The sequence below is a fragment of the Loxodonta africana genome, chromosome 16, assembly GCF_030014295.1.
Source record: "Loxodonta africana isolate mLoxAfr1 chromosome 16, mLoxAfr1.hap2, whole genome shotgun sequence".
Lineage (NCBI taxonomy): Eukaryota > Metazoa > Chordata > Mammalia > Proboscidea > Elephantidae > Loxodonta > Loxodonta africana.
This window is the reverse complement of record NC_087357.1, coordinates 1319569-1329410: the sequence shown is the minus strand read 5'-3', so window position 1 is coordinate 1329410 and position 9842 is coordinate 1319569.

Below are 9842 nucleotides of genomic sequence, written 5' to 3'. Positions count from 1 at the left end.
TGGCTAGGACCTCTAGCACAAAGTTGAATAAGAGCGGTGATAAAGGGCATCCTTGTCTGGTTCCTGTTCTCAAGGGAAATGCTTTCAGGCTCTCTCCATTTAGAGTGATGCTGGCTGTTGGCTTTGCATAGATGCCCTTTATTATGTTGAGGAATTTTCCTTCAATTCCTATTTTGGTGAGAGTTTTTATCATGAATGGGTGTTGGACTTTGTCAAATGCCTTTTCTGCATCAATTGATAAGATCATGTGGTTTTTGTCTTTTGTTTTATTTATATGGTGGATTACATTAATGGTTTTTCTAATATTAAACCAGCCTTACATACCTGGTATAAATCCCACTTGGTTGTGGTGGATTATTTTTTTGATATGTTGTTGAATTCTATTGGCTAGAATTTTGTTGAGGATTTTTGCATCTATGTTCATGAGGGATATAGGTCTGTAATTTTCTTTTTTTGTGATGTCTTTTTTTACTTGGTTTTGGTATCAGGGATATGGTGGCTTCATAGAATGAGTTAGGTAATATTCCATTATTTTCTATGCTTTGAAATACTTTTAGTAGTAGTGGTGTTAATTCTTCTCTGAAAGTTTGGTAGAACTCTGCAGTGAAGCCGTCCGGGCCAGGGCTTTTTTTTTGTTGGGAGTTTTTTGATTACTGTTTCAATCTCTTTTTTTGTTATAGGTCTATTATTTGTTCTAGTTGTGATTGTGTTAGTTTAGGTCGGTAGTGTTTTTCTAGGAATTCATCCATTTCTTCAAGGTTTGCAAATTTGTTAGATTACAATTTTTCATAATAATCTGATATGATTCTTTTAATTTCAGTTGGGTCTGTTGTGATGTGGCCCATCTCGTTTCTTATTCGGGTTATTTGTTTCCTTTTCTGTATTTCTTTAGTCAGTCTGGCCAAAGGTTTATCAATTTTGTTAATTTTTTCAAAGAACCAGCTTTTGGCTTTGTTAATTCTTTCAACTGTTTTTCTGTTCTCTAATTCATTTAGTTCGGCTCTAATTTTTATTATTTGTTTTCTTCTCGTGCCTGATGGATTCTTTTGTTGCTCACTTTCTGTTTGTTCGAGTTGTAGGGACAGTTCTCTGATTTTGGCTCTTTCTTCTTTTTGTATGTGTGCATTTATTGATATAAATTGACCTCTGAGCACTACTTTTGCTGTGTCCCAGAGGTTTTGATAGGAAGTGTTTTCCTTCTAGTTGCATTCTATGAATTTCTTTATTCCCTCCTTAAGGTCTTCTTTATCCCAGTCTTTTTGAGCAGGGTATTGTTCAGTTTCCAAGTATTTGATTTCTTTTCCCTGATTTTTCTGTTATTGTTTTCTGCTTTTATGGCCTTGTGGTCTGAGAAGATGCTTTGTAATATTTTCATGTTTTGGAGTCTGCAAAGGTGTTTTATGACCTAATATGTGGTCTATTCTAGAGAATGTTCCATGTGCACTAGAAAAAAAAAGGTATACTTTGCAGCAGTTGGGTGTAGTGTTCTGTATAAGTCTATGAGGTCAAGTTGGTTTATTGTAGCAATTACGTCTTCCGTGTCTCTATTGAGTTTCTTACTGGATGTCCTGTCCTTCTCCGAAAGTGGTGTGTTGAAGTCTCCTACTATAATTGTGGAGGTGTCTATCTCACTTTTCAGTTCTGTTAAAGTTTGTTTTATGTATCTTGCTACCCTGTCATTGGGTGCATAAATATTTAATACGGTTATGTCTTCCTGGTCAATTGTCCCTTTAATCATTACATAGTGTCCTTTCTCCTTTGTGGTGGATTTAACTTTAAAGTCTATTTTTCAGAAATTAATATTGCTACTCCTGCTTTTTTTTGCTTGTTGTTTGCTTGGTATATTTTTTTCCATCCTTTCAGTTTTAGTTTGTGTCTCTTGTAGTCAGCATATAGACGGATCGTGTTTCTTTATCCAGTCTGAGACTCTCTGTCTCTTTATTGGTTCATTTAGTCTGTTTACATTTAGCGTAATTATAGATAAGTATGTGTTTTTTTTTTTATGTGTTTAGTGCTCTCATTTTGATGTCTTTTTATGTGTGTTGTTCACAGTTTCATTTCTCCACTTACTTTTTTGTGCTGAGATGGTTTTCTTTGTAAATTGTGTGTTCCTCATTTTCATAGTGTTTGACTTTATGTTTGCTGAGTCATTATGTTTTTCTTGGTTTTTATTTATGGAGTTGTTATACTTCTTTGTGGTTACCTTAATATTTACCCCTATTTTTCTAAGTAAAAGCCTAACTTGTATTGTCCTATATCACCTTGTTTCCCTCTCCATATGTCGTTCTATGCCACCTGTATTTAGTCCCTCTTTTTGATTATTGTGAACTTTTACATATTGACTTCAATGATTCCCTGTTTTGGGCATTTTTTTCTTTTTAAAATTAATCTTAATTTGTTTTTGTGATTTGAGTTGATATCAGGATGTTCTGTTCTGTGACCTTGTGTTGTGCCGGTATCTGATATTATTGGTTTTCTGACCAAACAATTTCCTTTAGTATTTCTTGTAGCTTTGGTTTGGTTTTTGCAAAGTCTCTAAGCTTGTGTTTATCTGTAAATGTTTTAATTTCTCCTTCATATTTGAGAGAGAGTTTTGCTGGATATATGACCCTTGGCTGGCAGTTTTTCTCCTTCAGTGCTCTCTATATGTCATCCCATTGCCTTGTTGACTGCATAGTTTCTGCTGAGTAGTCTGAATTTATTCTTATTGATTCTTCTTTGTAGGAGACCTTTCTTTTATCCCTGGCTGCTTTTAAAATTTTCTCTTTATTTCTCTTTTTGGCAAGTTTGTTGATAATATGTCTTGGTGATTTTCTTTCTGGATCAATCTTAAATGGGGTTTGACGAGCATCTTGGATAGATATCCTTTCATCTTTCATGATGTCAGGGAAGTTTTCTGCCAACAGATCTTCAACTATTCTCTCTGTATTTTCTGTTATCCCTCCCTGTTCTGGGACTCCAATCACACGCAGTTATTCTTCTTGATAGAGTCCCACATGATTCTTAGGGTTTCTTTATTTTTTTTTAATTCTTTTATCTGATTTTTTTCAGCTATATTTGTGTCAATTCCCTGGTCCTCCAGATCCCCCACCCTGCATTCCAATTGCTCGAGTCTGCTCGTCTGACTTCCTATTGTGTTGTCTAATTCTGTAATTTTACTCTTATTCTTTTGGATTTCTGAATGCTGTCTCTCTATGGGTTCTTGCAGCTTATTAATTTTTCCACTATGTTCTTGAATTGTCTTTTTGATTTCTTCAACTGTTTTATCAGTGTGTTCCTTGGTTTTTTCTGTAGATTGCCTTATTTCATTTCTGAGGTCATCCCTGATGTCTTGAAGCGTTCTGTAAGTTAGTTTTTTATATTCTGCATCTGGCAATTCCAGGCTTGTATCTTCATTTGGGAAAGATTTTGATTCTCTAGTTTGGGGAGTTGTAGAAGCAATCATGGTCTGCTTCTTTATGTGGTTTGATATCGATTGCTGTCTCCGACCCATCTCTAAGGAATTGTAGTGATTTATTCTATATTTGCTCACTGAGTCTTATCTTGTTTTGTTTTCTTTCAATGTACGTAGATTGGCTACTAGATTGTGCTGTCTTCATTGTTGTAGCCCTTGAATCACTTATGTCCTATTACCAGCTGGTTTGGCTGTTACCAGATATATAAGCCTAAGAGTCTATTCACTATTCTTGAGTAGAATCTGATTTTGGGTCATTAAGTGTGTGGTGCAGACTCTCACCTATCCACCTAGAGAAGTAGTGGTGATAGTTGTGTGCACCAGATTCTAGTAGCAGCAGGGTTTCACACTCCGGGGGGGCAGGATGCTGACAGGCTTCCCCCAGGTGCCAGTCAGGTAGGTGCATCTCTATTCCTAAAGCACTTTGGTGGGTGGGCTCTGCAGCTGTACCTTAGGCACCCAATGCATGTACCTCTACAGATTGGTAGGTGTCACCCTCCTTAGACCCCTAAGGCAGGAGACTAGGTGGTCTGGAGGGAGCTTCAGCCCTCGGTTCCCTGTTGTGGGTCAGTGAGGGCTCTGTTGAATATGCAGAGATATCAGACCTGGGAAACTTGTCTTTCCAGTAATCTGCTAAAACAATTACAGTCAGATCCCTATCAGAATTGCCTTTGCATTATAATAGCCACCTTGTTCCCTGTAGGAATGAAAGCCCAAGACTGTGGATCAAATATATTTGGCTGGAGCTGGTTCTGTGTTTTTAGTCCAATTAGGGAAGGATTTTTGGTCCCTGGTTTTTTTGTAGCTGCTTCTCTCAGGCTAGGAGAATGGGTTAGGAAAAGACCAAAAAAAGAAAAGAAAGAAAAACCACAGTGCATTCATCCTCTGGCTCAGGAAATTCCAACGTTAATGAAGCTGCCTGGGAAGGGGAGGGGAGGGTTCAGATAAATAGGAGAGAGTAGCACCCCGGAATATAGACAAAGTTACTTATCTTGCTTGGGTTGACTGTTTTATCCGAGATTCCCGAGGGGCGTGTTGACTGTGTGTGCTGGCTGGGTAGAGATTGCCCCAGAGGGTCAGGCCTGCGTCCTGTGCTTGTGCTGTCTCATAAGCCGTGGTCGGTTCCTCCGCTCCCAGTCCACAGCCCATCGCCAAGGTTCCCCAGCTGGAACGCCACACTTCCGGCTTGAAAACCAGTCACTGCTTCCTGGTGACTTCTCCTCCTGTCAGCCACATCGCTGCTCTGCCTGCATGGCCTGACTGGGCTTCCCCCGAGGTCACTTCTGGGGGCTAGGGCTGCGTCCTGTGTTTGTGCCATCTCAGGATGCTGTGCTCAGCTCCCCTGCGCCCAGTCCAAAGCCTGGCGCCAAGGTTTCCTGACTGGGATGCTGGCTCCAGGCTCTGAAAACAGTCACTGCTTCCCTGTGGTTGTTAGTTCTCAGTCTCTGTCACTGAGGTGAAGTCTTTAGATCTGTGTTTGATGGTCAGGGTTTGTAGATTGTCATGTATGTGATCGATTCACTTGTTTTTCCGAGTTTTTTTTGCAAGAGGGGTCTGAGGTAGCTTCTACCTAGTCAGCCATCCTGGCCCCACCTCTCAGGAATCACCTTTTATCCCATACACATTTTTAAAATAGAAAAGGAAAAACTATTATAATGGTTAATCTGTTTTGGATTGAATTAAAATCATCTGATGGAATTTCTCTTGTCAGGTTCCTAAAAACAGAAATAAAAAGGTTACTTCATTCCTATATATCTCGGCTGAGGTCATGATTTCAGGGCAACCATGAAAATTAGACACTGTGTCCACAAATACTCACTTTAGTTCCCTGTATCATCACGCTCAAATGGTAGTCAGAGTTAAATCACTAACAAAAACTGAAAATAAAGATGATAGCTCCTTTTGGATTGCTGTCAACAGACCTGTTTCATGCTTGTTTAAAGTGCTGGTTTCTTCATATTTAAGATCAGTGAAAAACATGTTTCCTGACTCAAGTATAAAGGATACCAGGGAACAGTATCTTGGACTGAGTTTCTGACACCTAAGTTAAAATGGACCTCAGAGGAACAATTAAAACCACCCTACTTACCCTAATTGCTAAAGAATGATGTGGACTGACTTTGAGCGTCAGCATTTATTTATGAAGGCCAGAAGCCATCCCATGATAATACCTCTGTGGGGTAGGATATGATTAATGAGAGACACTGGGAATCCTGGAGGGGATTCAAAGAATGGATGAACATTTTTATAAATAACAATTACAACTGCTTGGGAGACACCCTCTACTCCAATGGAAACAGTGGAAAACCAAAAAAAAAAAAAAAATGCTGAACCCATTGCCATTGAGTCCATTCCGACTATAGTGACCCTATTAAAAAAAAAAAAAGCCCAGCCTGTCGCCTTCCAGTCGGTTCCGACACATAGTGACCCTAAAGGACAGAGTAGAACTGCCTACATGGGGTTTCCAAAGAGCACCTGGTGGGTTCAAACTGCTGACCTTCTGGTTAACAGCTGTAGCTCTTAGCCAGTGTGCCACTAGGGTTTCTGAATAGGGCACAGTAAAACTCCCCCATAGAGTTTGCAAGGAGCACCTGGTGAATTTGAACTGCTGACCTTTGGGTTAGTAGCCGTATTTCTTAACCACTATGCCACCACGGTTTCTAAACAGTGGAAAGGATGGTAGGAAATGAATTCAAACACTAGGATTACAGCAATCCACGGTTTCTAAACAGTGGAAAGGATGGTAGGAAATGAATTCAAACACTAGGATTACAGCAAAGATGAAACAAGTTTATTTAGTTCTCTAGCCTGGGGCAGAGGGTGGGGGCAGCTACAAATACACTATGGTATGATACATAGTTCCCAGTTATTGAATATGACAAAAGAAACTTTTCAGCTAAATTTCTTTTGAAATTGAATAGAATCATTTGAAAATTGATTTCATTCATCATTCTAGAACTAAGTATATACAAAAAAAAAAAAAAAAAGACCATTGGCATTGGGTAGATTCCGACTCATAGCGACCCTATAGGACAGGGTAGAACCTCCCCATAGGATAACCAAAGGAGGCATGGTGGATTCAAACTGCTGAGCTATTGCATAGCAGCTGTAGCTCTTAACCACTACACCACCAAGGAACTGAGAATGCCCATACACAAATGCAATTAATCGGTGTGATAGACTCATAATCAAATAACATTGACTCTGGTCCTCTTGCTAAATAGTATTATAGTTTAAAATATCCGTGATAACCCATACCTGCATTTTAATGTTTACCATACGGACTTCTTTCCTCTGTTTGCTTATCTTAGAGAAAAGGCAAATAGGTGGATATTAGACCATTTAATCAACTTCTTAAGCTTTCATTCAGTGACCTTTTTTCTTTTCTTGAAGTTTTCTCTATTGAAAAACTTTTTCTTTTTTCCTTGTACTGTAGGGCAAAAGGCTGTCTTGGTTCTTCTAATTTACTGTTCACTCTCAGCTTTCTTTCCTGGAGCTTCCTCCTATCTCTGATTTTTATATTTTTAATTTTATTGTGGTAAAAATAAGTATAACATAAAATTTGCCATTTTAACCATTTTTATATGTACAAGTCAGTGACATTAATTACATTCATAATGTTGGACAACCATTATCAATATTTATTTCCAAAACTTTTTCATCACTCCAAAAGAAACGCAGCATCCATTGAGTGATAACTCCCCACTTTCCTTTCCTCTCTACCTCTGATAACCACTAATCTACTTTAGTCTCTATGCATCGCCTATTCTAGAGCATTGAAAATGTATCCTTTCATGCCTGACTTCTTTCAGTGAGCCTAATGTTTGTAAGGTTCATCCATGACGTAGATGCATCAGAACTTCATTTATCTTTATGGTTGAATAATGTTTCATTACACGTAAGTACAACATTTTGTTTATCCACCCACCAGTTGGCTATTGTGAATAGTTATGCAGTGAACATTAGTGTACAAATATCTGTTTGAATCCGTGCTTTCAGTTATTTTGGGTATATACCCATGAGAGGAATTGCTGGGTCAAATGTAATTTTTTGTTTAACTTTTTGAGGAATCACCAAACTGTTCTCCACAGTGGCTGCACCATTTTACATTCCCACTAGAAATGTCCAAAATTTCCAATTTCTTCACATCATCATTAGCAATTGATATTTTCCTCTCTCTCTCTCTTTATAATAGCCATACTGTTGAGTACAGACTGTTATCTCATTGTGGTTTTGATGTGCATTTGCCTAACGAATAATGATGCTGAGCATCTTTTCATGTGCATGATGGCCATTTGTAGTCTTCTTTGGAGAAATGTCTATATTCACTGTCCTTTTTTTATTGGGTTATCTATATTTTTGTTGTTGTCAGAGTTCTTTATATATTATGAATATCAAACTCTTTTTTTAATGTGCTTTAAGTGAAAGTTTGCAATTCAAGTAAGTTCCTCATACAAAAAACTTACACACACATTGTTATGTGACCCTAGTTGCTCTTCCCACAATGCTAAAGCACACTCCTTCTCTCCACCCTGTATTTCCGTGCCTATTCAACCAGCTCCTGTCTCCCTCTGCCTTCTCATCTTGCCTCCAGACAGGAGCTGCCCACATAGTCTCATGTATCTACTTGAGCTAAGAAGCACACTCCTCACCAGAATCATTTTATGTCTTAAAGTCCAGTCTAATATTTTAATCTTTGTCTGACGAGTTGGCTTTGGGATTGCTTTTAGTTTTAGGCTAACAGAGAGTCCAGGGGCCATGACCTCTGAGGTCCCTCTAGTCTCAGTCAAGACCATTAAGTCTGGTCTTCTGGTAGAATTTGAAGTCTGCATCCCACTTTCCTCCTGCTCCATCAGGGATTATCTGTTATGTTACCTGTCAGGCCAGTCATTGGTTGTAGCCAGGCACTATCCAGTTCTTCTGGTCTCAGGCTGATGGAGTCTCTGGTTTATGTGGCCCTTTCTTTCTCTTGGGCTCATATTTCTCCCTCATATTTTCCTTGTGTCTTTGTTGTTTGTCATTCTCCTTTGCTCCAGGTGCGTTGAGACCAATTGATGCATCTTAGATGGCCACTTGCTTTTACAATCCCAGATGCCACTCACCAAAATGGGATACAGAACGTTTTCTTAATACACTTTGTTATGCCAGTTGATCTAGATGTCCCCTGAAACCACGGTCCCTAGACCCCTCCCCCCCCCCCGCTACTCTGTCCCTCAAAGTGTTTGGTTGTATTTAGGAAACTTCTTAGCTTTTAGATTAGTCCACCTGTTCTGACTTCCCCTAAATATCAAATTCTTATTGGATATGTAATTTCCAACTATTTTCTTCTGTTACATAGGTTCTTTTAACTTTCTTGATAATGTCCTTTGATGTACAAATAGCTTCATGTTTGTTTTTTGGTAATGTCCATTTTATCTATATTTTCTTTAATTGCACAGGCTTTTGATGTCATATATGAGAATCCATTGCCATGTATGAGGTACTGAATATTTAACTTTATTTTTCTTCTAAAAATTTTATGGATTTAGCTCTTATATTTAGGTACTTAATCGATTTTGAATTAATTTTCATATATTTTGTGAGGTAGGGATCCAAATTCATTATTTTGCCACATGTGATCATTAAGATTGTGTGCCAGCTTGACTGGGCCATGATTCTCAGTGGTTTGGCAGTAATGATGTAGTTTGGTAGTCAAATAATGATGTAATCACCTCCATGATGAGATCTGATATAATGTGATCACCTTTACAATGGGATATACTGTGAGTAGCCAAGTAGTTGAAAGGGCATTTCCTTGGGGGTGTGGCCTGCATCCAATATAGATGGACATTCTGGCAAGGCCCACTGGCTTTTGATCACTCTTGATCCTGTACCTGGCACCTGTTCATCTGACCTCCAGTTCTTGGGACTTGAGCTAGCAGCTTACCTGCCTTTCTTGGGATACATCAGCCTCTGCAGTCTGTAAACCACTGGCTTGTCATTTTACCTGCCAATCTTGGGTTTGTCAGCCCCTGCAGCTATGTGAGTCAGGAGAGGCTTCCAGTCTGGCCCACAGACTTGGGACTTTCCAGCCTCTACAACTGTGTGAGGGGACGTTACAGGAGAAGTCAGCACAACTGGACTAAATCAAAAGCTAAGATGTTTTCTGAATACAGCCAAACGCTTCGAGGGACAGAGTAGCAGGGACAGGGGTCTGGGGACCATGGTTTCGGGGACATCTAGGTCAACTGGTGTAACAAATTTTATAAGGAAATATTCTGCAACCCACTTTGCTGAGTGGCATCTGGGGTCTTAAAAGCCAGCAAGAGGCAATCTAAGATGCATCGATTGATCCCAACCCACCTGGAGCAAAGGAGAATGAAGAACCCCAAAGGCAAAAGGAAAATAT